Source organism: Passer montanus, unplaced genomic scaffold (assembly GCF_014805655.1).
Source record: "Passer montanus isolate IOZ18808 unplaced genomic scaffold, ASM1480565v1 scaffold24, whole genome shotgun sequence".
In the NCBI taxonomy this organism is placed as follows: Eukaryota; Metazoa; Chordata; class Aves; order Passeriformes; family Passeridae; genus Passer; species Passer montanus.
In genome coordinates, this window is record NW_024367037.1 from 11140515 (window position 1) to 11152511 (window position 11997).

Sequence of the window (11997 nt, forward strand, 5' to 3'; positions counted from 1 at the left end):
AAGAAATTTAAGTAAATCTTACAGCTGAATGCTATTTTATATACAGAGTAGTACATTTTTTGGTACTTTTTTTCCATTACAGGAGTGACACTACATCAGCTATTCAAAGGCATTTATTTTCTGTGTCATACAATCTTTTATATACTGGTCTTCTATTTTTTTTTTTCTTCACAATTCTTAAATAATGATCAGAAACAGATTGATCATTTATTTTTGGAGAAAAATACTTTCATCATACATTCAAGGAGAAATGGAACTTCTGAAAGCTAAGAAAGGTGATTCCTGGATACTTTATAAGTCTTTGCAAAAAAGTGTTACAGGTTTTTAGTGCTTTCACTTTAAACAAAAGTGTCATAACAAATTTGAATTATTACTGGATAATTCATTAGCTGTGAATCAATATGTATCTTATTGTAGAATTTTAATGTTCAAAATGTATAACTAATACATTTTTCCTATGTCCTAATTTCTCATATGATTGAGAAAAAATATACTTGTGTTAAGAAACAGATTCACTGAGAATGTAAATGGTGAACATAAAAAAAAGGAAAAAAAAATACGTCCTAAAATGGTGATTTTATATAAGCCAAAACTGCATAATTATAATCACATTCTGTGGTACAGTATTGAATATAGAATATGGAAAAGCTTTTCAGTAAATGGATACAATCCTTACTGAAGCATAACTTGACAATAGAGTATTTTTCAAGGGTGCAGTTCACAGAATTCAATTACTATACACTACAGTTCATTATAAATGCAAGTTTAATTTTAAACTTCTAAAGATCCTTGTATTCAAAAACAATGTTAAGAGGAAAATATGTTAAAAATAATTTTTAGCTTGAGTCTTTTATATAGGTAGTCCAGTAATATTTTTCAAGGTGATTTGCATCTTATTATTGTTTTATCAGTGTTATTAGTCAACCCAGCAACACAAAGTATTTAGGCAGTGTTCTAAATTATAAAAAACCTCTGTCTCTCTTTAGCCATGTCCTGTGCACACTGGCTGAAACTGCTCCAGGTTATTAAACTGAGAAATATTTTGAAAGACACCCTCTGAAGAAAATGTTCTTCTTATCTTACACCAACCATCCTATTCCTAGCTGTTGCAAAATTCATTTGCTACTTTTGGCAAATTCAAGGGATTAAGGATGAAATATTATAGATGAAAACATTGATATTTTCTTTCTTAATATGTTGTTTAACTGAGTTTTTCTATTTCATGTACTAAAGTGGCACAAACTTATCTAGCCATCTCCAGGTTTCCTAAGTTCAAACTGATTGCTTTTAATATTTATTCATCTAAAGATATTCTTCTATTCTGTTTTACTACAAAAACTACTTTTCTTGTCAGTCTTCTGAAAACTGCTTTTCAGAAGGCTCATGTAAAAGACATAATATTACTTATGTGAAAATCCATTTTAGAATCCCTTTAATTCTGAATGTTGCTTTTAATAATCCAAAAGAACAATTACTTCAATTTATTTTGTCTTTTCAGGTATCATAAATACATACACACATAAGAAAAAAAAAGTGTTTTTACATACAAGTATGCATTTGTGTTGGGTCTAGCTGAGATGCTGTTCCCCACAGCAGCCCTCATAGTGCTGTGCTTTCTATTGGTAGCTAGAAAGGTGTCAGGTATGCCAGATTTTTGGCTACTGCTGAGCAATGCTGGCACAACCTCAGCTCTGTCTGTTCACCTTCCCCACACACCACTAGGCTAGGGGTGGGCAAGATCTTGGGAATAGACACAGCCAGGACAGCTGATTTAAACTCACCAAGAGGATATTCCATGCCTTATGGCATCTGCTCAGATATACAAGCTAAGAAAAGTAGAGGAAAAGGGGGGTGTTTGTTATTTATAGTGTTTTCCTTCAAGAATAAGTGCTATCTGAACTGAAGCCCGACTTCCTGGGAGATGGGCAAGTATTATTTGCTGAGCAGAAGTATAGAAGAAAATTTGTGTTCTTCCTTTGTTGTAGTAAAATGCCTTTGTCTTGACCTAAAAGTTAGGGGGTTTCCTCCATATTATTTTCTCCCCTACCGCCGTCAAGAATGGCAGTGATAAAGAGGCTTGGTGAGCACCTGGCAACAAGACAAGATCAACCCACCACAAAATTTTGATAAACACATGAACAATTTAAAATATTCATTTGAGATTAAACACAAAAAATCATGGCTGGAAAAATAATAATTACATAATAGCAGAAATTTTGTACTTAGACATTGGTTTTCATTTCACCTTGTGCATTCGACTGTACAATTATAGACTTATTAACCATAGAGTTAATACAAAAACTCCCCAAATGCAGTAACAGTAGAGTGGACATTTCATGAATATATATGCTTGAAAATCAGGGCCATAAATAAATCATCATCAGAGAAAAATAAAATATTTTTTCCAGTAAAGTTATTTTATTGATTGAAGATAAAGTCCATATAGAGAAGTCATAGCAATCTCTGGTCAAAGGATATATTTTATTCATTGATGATTACTGTCAAACAGAAATATTGTAATTTATGGTTGCCCATGTAATTATATGGGGTTTTTTTTCCCATGGCCATAGATATCTGGTGTGTTCTTATTCTGATTTTCTTTGGTTGTTCTGTTTTTCAGCATCTCAAAAAATGATTAGGACAATTAAAATATATTAGAATAGGCTGAAAAAAAAATATGCTATTACATTTATCATAGCCAGTGTTTAAGACCTTGAGAATTCTGAGTACAAGACAGCAGCAAAAGTGATCTGCAAAATGCAGAGTAGTACTGAATGTTTTTATCTCATGTTTTTAATTTGATCTCAACTTATTATAGCTTCATTATCCGTAAATGTGCAGGTAAAACTAAGTGCTGCTCTGATACACAAGCAATGCGTTCATATTTCATTTATAGCAATATTTCCTCACCAAACTGCTCCTTTATTAATAATGCACAGGTTCACTAACTCATCAAAATTTGTAGTATTATGAGCTCTTTCAGCTGTGCCAGTTAAAACAACTTTATACACAAGTGTTTTGTCTTCCTGATGCATCAGCTGATCACTCCTGTTGCATTTGATACAGTAATGGGCTAAAAGGAACACACTTTCATAAAAACCTCAGGAAGAGACTTAACAGTGTTGGCTTGATATATTCACTTAAAGAATAAATAATGGAATTTCTGGAAAAAAAATTGCCTTACTCTCCGCACTTTAAAATGCCAATATTTAGTGATTATTCCATTACTACCATAATACTCCTGAATATTTTATGTACTTATTAGATCATGATAACTATCTTTAAATATACTTCTATTATATTAATTTACCCTAGGACTTGTGATAGGTGCCAAATTCTAACCCTGTTTTTGCAAGATTTTTTTTTTTTTGTTAAATACATTTTACCTGGGGGAGAAGTAGTGTTTAAGAGCAATATCTACTTTGTTTTAGACACAGGACTCATAAAGCACAATTGTATCATTTTTGTGCTGATAAAATTAACTGTATGTATAAAATTATATTCCTCAGCCTTGGCTTATTGAGTCTAATAACAATTTATGTTCATAGTTATCTGGACAGGAAATTATTCTTCTTTGACAAAAAAAAAAAATTACTATACTTGTCAAACACAAGCAATTTAAAGGAAAAGTTAAAAAAATTACACAAACCAAATACATTTGAAAAAAACCCTTTTTTCTATATGAAACTTGAAACTTCTTTTACTTTAAAATATCACGCTACAAATATAGAACCCTGTCTGTAATGTGAATAGTTAAAATTCTGGGTTAATAAACAAGATACTCAAGGCTTTAAATGCTCTGCACATTCAGTCTCTCACCTTGCGGTCACAAGTACCAGTTGCAGTAAAAAGAAATTGCTGTGAAATGTTGTCCTATGGGTAAGCACTTGCCATTTATTACCACCAGTGCTGTAAAGTAGACTGTGACCTCACATTTTCATGGCAGTGCTTTCACAGGATTTACAGTTCTATGGGAAAATTTTGCTTTTATTCATGTGGAAGAGAAAAAAGGGACTGACACCTAATCAAGGGGCTTTATAAGTTCCACAACTAACAAATTTCCCCCCTAGAAATTTTTTTACGTTTAAAACATACTGGTTGGCTCTCAACCAGTAACACTTAAGATAGTAGCATTGACATAAGGGTAAAGCCTGAAATTCTGAACTCGGAATCTAGCTTTACCTGCTTTAGATATGATTACTGAGAACTATCAGAAAACAGAATTAAATCTGCTCAGTAGCAAAAATGAAACCAATAGTTTTCAGTGTAAAAATACTGAATTGCTATGAATTATATGGATCCCATAAGCAGAATATTTTTCGTTTTAGATTTGAAATTTGCTATTTATATGCTGAACATTCAAAACCAATAAAAAATTCTTTTAAATAGTAGATTTTTAAAGCTTAAATTGTAAAATTGCTGGGAATAGAATGACATATTAGTACTTTTAAATAAGTAAGGTCAATAATGCAGATTAACCTAAAATGGAGTGAGAGTTAGGCTGATACAAGACAGAGTCTAAGTCACTACTTAGGACACACATTAGGAGCCTAAAATATAGTAAATTTAACAGTATAAAGTATTCTCTCCCTTTGAAGGCAACTCTATATAGTTAATTTCAGAATGCTCTTTTAGCTGTTTCTCTGTGTAAAATGGTCATTGAATTTTTCATGGGCAGGCTATGCACTATTTCTATAATAAAGAAAATTTAAAGTTTCCATGCTACATTTGAGGACTCCAACACAATAGGAAAGACAGCAAGGGAACAACGAGACAGGATTTAGAAAAGAAAGTTGTTAGAATAGGAATTTGTAGAAATATGAGGATTGGTAGCTAGAAGGGACAGATGCACTCCAGACAATGTCTTGGCACAAAGATGTGTCATAGTACCTGCTGAATTGCCCCAGCCTAAAAATCTCTAGTTCCATCACAGAATATTTGAAGATAGTAATTTTGGACCTATACTATAGAAAAATCATGCAGGTACCATACTGTTCCCTGATTTCCATATGATAAGGTAATTCTGCAGTTGTTCAAATATGTGATATTCATTTGGATTTCTTTGAAAGTCAGTTAGACTTCAACGGCAAAATACCTATTTATGACAAAACAAAACCTCGTCTGAATGCCAGCTTCATTTAAACTTGCAGCCCTTTCTTTCTAAGAATCCCAGAATTTCAAAATAATTAAGGTTGGAAGCAACCTCTGGACATGATCCAGTCCAACCCACTTTCCAAGGCAGGGTCACCTAGAGCAGGTGACATGAGAGCTTCTCCATGTGGGTTTTGAATGTATCCAGAGAGGGAGACTCCATGATTTCTCTGGGCAGCCTGTTCCAGTGCTCTTCCACTCTGAACGTAAAGCAGTTCTTCCTCATATTGAGATGAAATTTGTGGTTTCTAGGCATTGTTCCTTATCCTGTCATGAAACTTTTTTCCTTGTGTTTTAATACTGTTAGTGTTACTTCTGAGCTCTGTGTGCCCTAGTTTTGCAGATCTCTGTTTGAAGATTAGGTAGGGTCTCACAGGTTTAGTTCATAATAAGAGAGGTGATATTAATTTTCATTTAGATGTTACAGACACTCTAATTGCACTTGCTCATCTCACAGGACTTCCTATAGTTTCTCATTCCTTGCTCATAATTTCTTTGCTTTTTCTGTACACCAGGATGTAGTGGATTTGATTTTACCAAAACTTTCATGGCAAGTATAATTTCCTTAACTGTGTTAAGATGCAAAACAAGCAAAAGAGATTTTCCAAAGAAAATTCTGCTCTGTTATTCTGTATCCTCTTTCTTGGTTTTAAATTAATATATCAAGCTATTTCCTGCTAAGGATATATTATATTCTTGAACTACCTGATTTAAATATTTAAAACCCTTGCAAACTTTGAATATAATAGACTTTTGTTTGATCTTTCTTTACTATTCTATATAAAGCTATAGCAAGATGTCCTTTCTCACATATACTATTCATTATTTGTAGTTTATTACACGGACTATTTATTTGTGTAGTGAGTAAAGACAGGGTTTTATTTATTATTTTCAAAGTGGTACAGAAAATGTCTATGTGGGTTTGCAAGTGCCCATGCTCTGGCAGAAGGGGGTCTGCAGCACACAATTTGTGAGGACAGGCTAGGGCTTCCCTGAGCCTTACCTAGCCAGTTGCAGCTTGGTCCAACAAACCACAGGGCACAGTTGAACCCCATAGCCACGGGAAGTAACTTATTAGAAAGTGCATCTGTTTTAGAGGAAAAAATCCCCTAACATTAATCAGTAAGTGATTTCCCTCTCTTCATCTCAGCTCATGAGCTTAGCTGAGGTGGGAAAGGGAAAGGATGGCTGAATGGACATCTCTGACAGACAGACAAGCTCAGCCCACCACAATGTTGTAGTATAAACAAGGATGATGAAGTTTCAGATTAATGAAATATATCTTCCCTCTAAAATAAGACATCTGTGTGAACACTGTCAGTAATAAGAATATTCAGTAATTAGGATACCCTAAATAAGATTTCTTCCCACGGACTAATCTAATGCATTGCTAGAAACATCTTAGGAATGGAACAAAAATTTCTAAATGACAACATTTAGAATGTTTTCAGCACAATAACTGAATTTCCCCTTCTGCATGCGTGCGACTCACAGCATAGTTAAAAACATTCAAGGAGGAAAGAGCCCCAAGGAAATACTTTTCATCTAAAAACACACAACTATTTTTCTATAATCCACGAGGAAAATCAGTGTGCTAAAAGACTCATTGTCTTTTACATAATTAACCACAAAGCAAATTCGGTTAGTGAAACAAAGGTGGCTACACAATGTTATGAAATTCTCTTGCTTCAGGTATTTTATTGATAGACATGAAAATCATAATGAATTACCAGTCACTTTTCTTATTTGCTGCTTGACTTCAAAATCATTAGAGAACATTTTTTTCATTCTAATCACGGTTTATCATTCATCTTTTACATTGTATGAAGGAAATGTTCTACCAAATGCTACAAGTTCTTCCAAATGCTACTATGAACTATGAAGTAAAGAACTACCTAAGAATGCACTGTGCCTCTTTTTTCCCAATGATTACAGAAAAATAGGAAAGCAGAAGGAACCACTGATCTATAATAGTCTTTCCTTGAGACAGATAAATAAGCAGCAGCTTTCCCTTTGTCCCATATATATCTGTTCTCTACTAGATCTGCTGTCACCTACTGTATTGAGGTTCAAGTACTTCTATAAACCCCACTGCAGTCTGTCTGTTTATACCTTCAGGTTAGAAAGTGATTGGCTGAGTCCCTCGATGGTGATGCCAAACTTCAAATATTTTCTAGGTCTGTTGCCTGCAACACACTTCTTTCCTCTGCTGGAGGAATGCTTAAATGTTGCCAAAAGGCAGTGTTTTTAACTTTGATTCCAGAGGAACACCACATTTGCTACATTTCTGCAAACTTATGCTATAAACAGGATTAAAAAACAGTTAGGTATCTGGAGTTTAACCATTCCTTATTTTAATGAACTGCTGAAAAGGAAACAGAAATATTTCAAAAGTTGCCACAGTTTCAGTCACCTGAAAAAGAATGAACTATGAGACAAAGTGCACCACATTCTGTAATTATCATATCCCATATATTTCAAATATAAACCGCTTCCCTCTGTAAAATATTACTTATTTAAGTGCAGGAGTGTTTTTTGGTTTTTTTGTTTTTATTTTAACAAAGATGTCTCTGAATCAATATAATTGTTAAAATTCAAAAGCCTGCCCAGACATTTTTTTGAAAGTCCTTGCTTACACTGAGTGGAAATGAAATTTTTCTTGTCCTATAACTTTTTCAGTAGACCAAATGCCACCTAAACCTCTCCAAAAATAGCTCAAGATTTCAGTGTGAATTTAATTCTCTTCTTCTTATCCAAAGATTAGCTTCTGCTGCTTAAGTTCTCCCTTTTCATCTTCTCTTTTTTTTATCACCATTCTTTTGTTTTGCTTTTTCTTCCCCCCCAGTTCCTTTTGAATTGAGAAACCGTGACCTTTGAAAAGAGAACTGCTCTGTCTTTCAAAATATGCTAATAATACATGATTGGAGAAAGTTTCCAGTAGTAATGCAGACTGAAAATGTTACTGATGGTACTGCGCAATTCAAGGTCGACTTTAAAATCATTTACATGGTTCTTGGATGCAATTTCCCTTAAAAAGTAAAAAAAAAAACCTTTAAAATAAATGAAGAAATCATACTAGAGCATGATTTTGTTATTTGGAAATGGTACTCAGAGAGGAATTAATTTTGTTAGAGAGCCTTCTCTGTCAGAAAATTAATGCAGGATCTCACAACTTTGCAATCAGTTACAGCTGTAGATGAGACTATGCCAAATGAGAAAAAAAACCCAAAACATATTTCTGCCTCTACTCTTCTTTTTTTATCCTCATTTAATCCTATTCCTCCTCAACCCCTTCTTCTGTCATGCTCTTGAACCCTGTGATAATAATTCTTCTCTTGTACAGTACTAATGCATCTCTGAATTCCCCATCAGCAAATAGCTTTCCTCCCTACTGATTCGGGCACTCTGCTTCTCTCTCATATAACACAGTTCTCCTTATACCCACTTCTTATTTACCACACTCTCATTTGTCCCACAACTTCACTATCATCTGTGATTTCATTCACTCCTCACTCTCCTGAAGCTTAAAGGAAAGGGAATAAATCACAAAGAAACAAAAGTCTAATTTTTCAGGTCTGTGCTCGTAGGTCCATCATGTGAAGCAGTACAAGTTCAGGCCAGCTCTGACTGTGGCTGATTACTTCTTTGGAGGCTCAGAGTTCTTCAGAAAATACAAACAGTGTGTCCTCTCTGGATGAAATGCAACTCAGCTTCAGAGTTCAGCAGCAAATCTTTAACAGGTCTCTCCTGAATGCATGTCAGTAACATCATTGGATTGGGAATTCATTATGGAAGTGTGGTCTGTCATATTTTTTTCATGATAAATAGAAACGGCAGAAAGCTGAAAAACTTTTTGCTGACACCCTTGTCCAAAATTATAGGCATATCACTGTCTTTAAACAAGAAGCATTCTTAACCTCTCTTTTTTGCACAAACTTTTTTTGTTTTCATTTTCTTTCCTATTTTTTTTTTCAATTTCGCCCTCTGTGTGTATTTTTATAGCCTGTGGATCCTTTTATGTCACAACTTGTAACTGAAGTGGTATAACAGGCACAATTCACTCCAAATGTCTTAAGTTTAGCAAAATTATAAAAAACTGAAAACAGCTTTAGAACAGGAAGCCTTAGCCAGCATTAGCCTGCACTCTGTGAATTAGTGTCTGCCCAAACTATAATTACAATTTTTAGCATGTAAATTTTATATGAAGCACCATCAGGAGCTATGATCTCCTAGAGACCTTTTTTCAAATATAATTATTTCCATACTCTGCCCTTCACATACCCAAAAATATGACCAAGTATTCTATTTTGAGCACTCCTACATTAGCCAGGGCCAAAATGTGTATTAAGAAAAGCCATTTATAATATCAAATATCTGTCTACACATTGCAGAGAATAATTTCGACAGAAAAAAATCATTTGCCTGCAACTAGCATTTTGCATTTTTTTTAATTGTTAGCTGAATACATTGGCCCCAGAAGTATTCTTACGCATGACAGGGGTAATGATCTAGGAAAATTGAAAAGTGTGATACTGATTAGGTAAATGAAAAAACATATCTTTACTCATCATGAATCATTACAAAAAGGTTTGATAATGTAGTCAAAGCATTATTTAGTGACAAAAATGGGCATTTAGGAGGATAAAAATAGAAGAAAAAGCAGAGGTCATAATTTTATAAAAGTAGTGGTAAGTTTCCCACTGAAGCAATAATAATGGAAATAAATATGCCATCTTGAAATCTCATTGAAGTGGATAACCCTTTCATTGAAGGATGATGAAAATTATTTTTATACTGAAGAAACTGTAAGTTTAAAAGATTAAAATTAAAACTGTGGTAATTTTTATTACCACTTTGGTAATAACCTCACTGGAGTCAACATCTTTTTCCCCCACTCCTTCTGTCTGCAGTTCAGTTTCTAGCTAGCTACCTGCAGCAAACTAGCTGCAAAATAAGAAAAGCAATTGAGCATTTTGTGAGGAATGGAAGGATACAGGTATTATCAAATACTCTGACCAGTTTCCCCAGTTATAGACAGCACTATAGCAAACTTTTCTTTCTTATTTCTAGGAGGCTGATGGAAAGATCACTAAAGAAAATTATAGGATAGGGAACATAACTTGTATAAAGTAGTATCTCAAAAAGGAAATGGTGGGGGAAAAATCCAGTAATTTAGGAAAAATGATTTTTTAAATATAAGTGGAAAAATATCTACATGATCCATGAATCAGTTTGGTATAATGTAATTATGGGGCATATATGCTTCTAAAATTATTGAAACATGACAAGGCCCTGTCACTAGCAGTAAATAGGTCTTTATTAATGACATTAATTTATCTTTGAACCCCTTTAGTACTTCAACCATTTTCTGTTATTAACTCACCTTCTGTGAGATTGGGAATAATTCTGTAGCAAATGCATTAACATTATTGCCACATCTAGATTTTTTCTTCCTGCTTCAAATGAATATTAGCTAAGCAATTCTGTGAGGAAATGTTTCTTTTTGAAACTTGTGGCTCAGTAAGCACTGTTTTTGACAGTGTTGCTGCATTCAAAGTACCAAAAGTAAAGTATATTGCTGTTTCAGAAATAGTTATTTAGCATGTTTTTCCAAAAAGTTGTTTTATTATGGCAGGAGGACAGCTAAAAGCAAAGGTAGGGGTGCAGAATCTAGGCATTCCCACAACTCATTATCTTGCAAATACATGGATTGCCACAGCACGAAAGCAGTGACTGTATTCAAGAACAGCCAACAAATCTCTACAGTGAATAGTTACTGTGAGAGGCTTGACATGAAGAAAGTTGAAAGCGACTTTTGTGCTGCTCAAAGACTCATTCAGGCATGTAGGGGGTGAAGCTTCATCTCTCCAGTTTAATAAACTGGCTCATTTTAATTAAGCAATAAGGTATGGTAAGGCATAAACTGTCCAGCATTAATTCATAGTTGGTGTACCACTGTTAACCATGAGGCTGAAGGATGTCACCCTCAATGCAACAAAGGCATGAATTACCTGCCCTGAGAGTTCTTTATGCAGTGTCTTATGGCCACTCTAAAAATGTTACTATTGAAAAATATTTTTATTTTTAATTAGAATTGTGTACAAATAGAGTTTTGTTTTAAACAATTCCTATTCTTTGTCAGTTTTTTAAAGTCTATATGGATTTCGCCTAGCCCTGCACACTGCCCATTTGCAATGAAATAAGTGACAATGGGGCAAGGGAATAGTTAGGGTGTTTTTCTGTTTGGCTATGCCTGAAACTTCATCTCTTTTCTGAGGGGCTGGTCTACAGATTTATCAAAAATACATACAAAATATAAATTCAGTGATTAAAAAAGAGTTTGTATTAAACTCAGAGACTGAAAATTCCTAGTGCTGAACAGGAGGTCAGATCCTTTCTCCTATTTTGCTGCTCAAAATATTGAGTACATTCCTTGGAGTTCAGCAGAATAAGTTCACTTACTTCAAGGGGCTGCTTTGTACTCAAGTAACAGAATATTCTGTTCTAATGATTGCCACTAGAACATGATGAATTTTGCAGAGCATTTACCCGCTTTGTGTCTCTTCAGCTGTTGGAGATTTCATGTGTGTTGCAGATTGGAACCACAAAGAAGATCCAAAGCAATCTCCCACCATACACACTCTGAGTTACATCTTGCCCAGCTTTGGTCCAACAGTACTGAAGTCCCATCACCATGGGAGAAAAATGAAATTTCATGTTTAATACTGTAGTAAAAGACATACCATTCTTGTTATTCTTTAAAATATACACATGCTTTATTAAAACAAGGAATTTAGTATCAATACTAATATTTAGTACATTTTTAGTAAAGCATTAAATATCTGT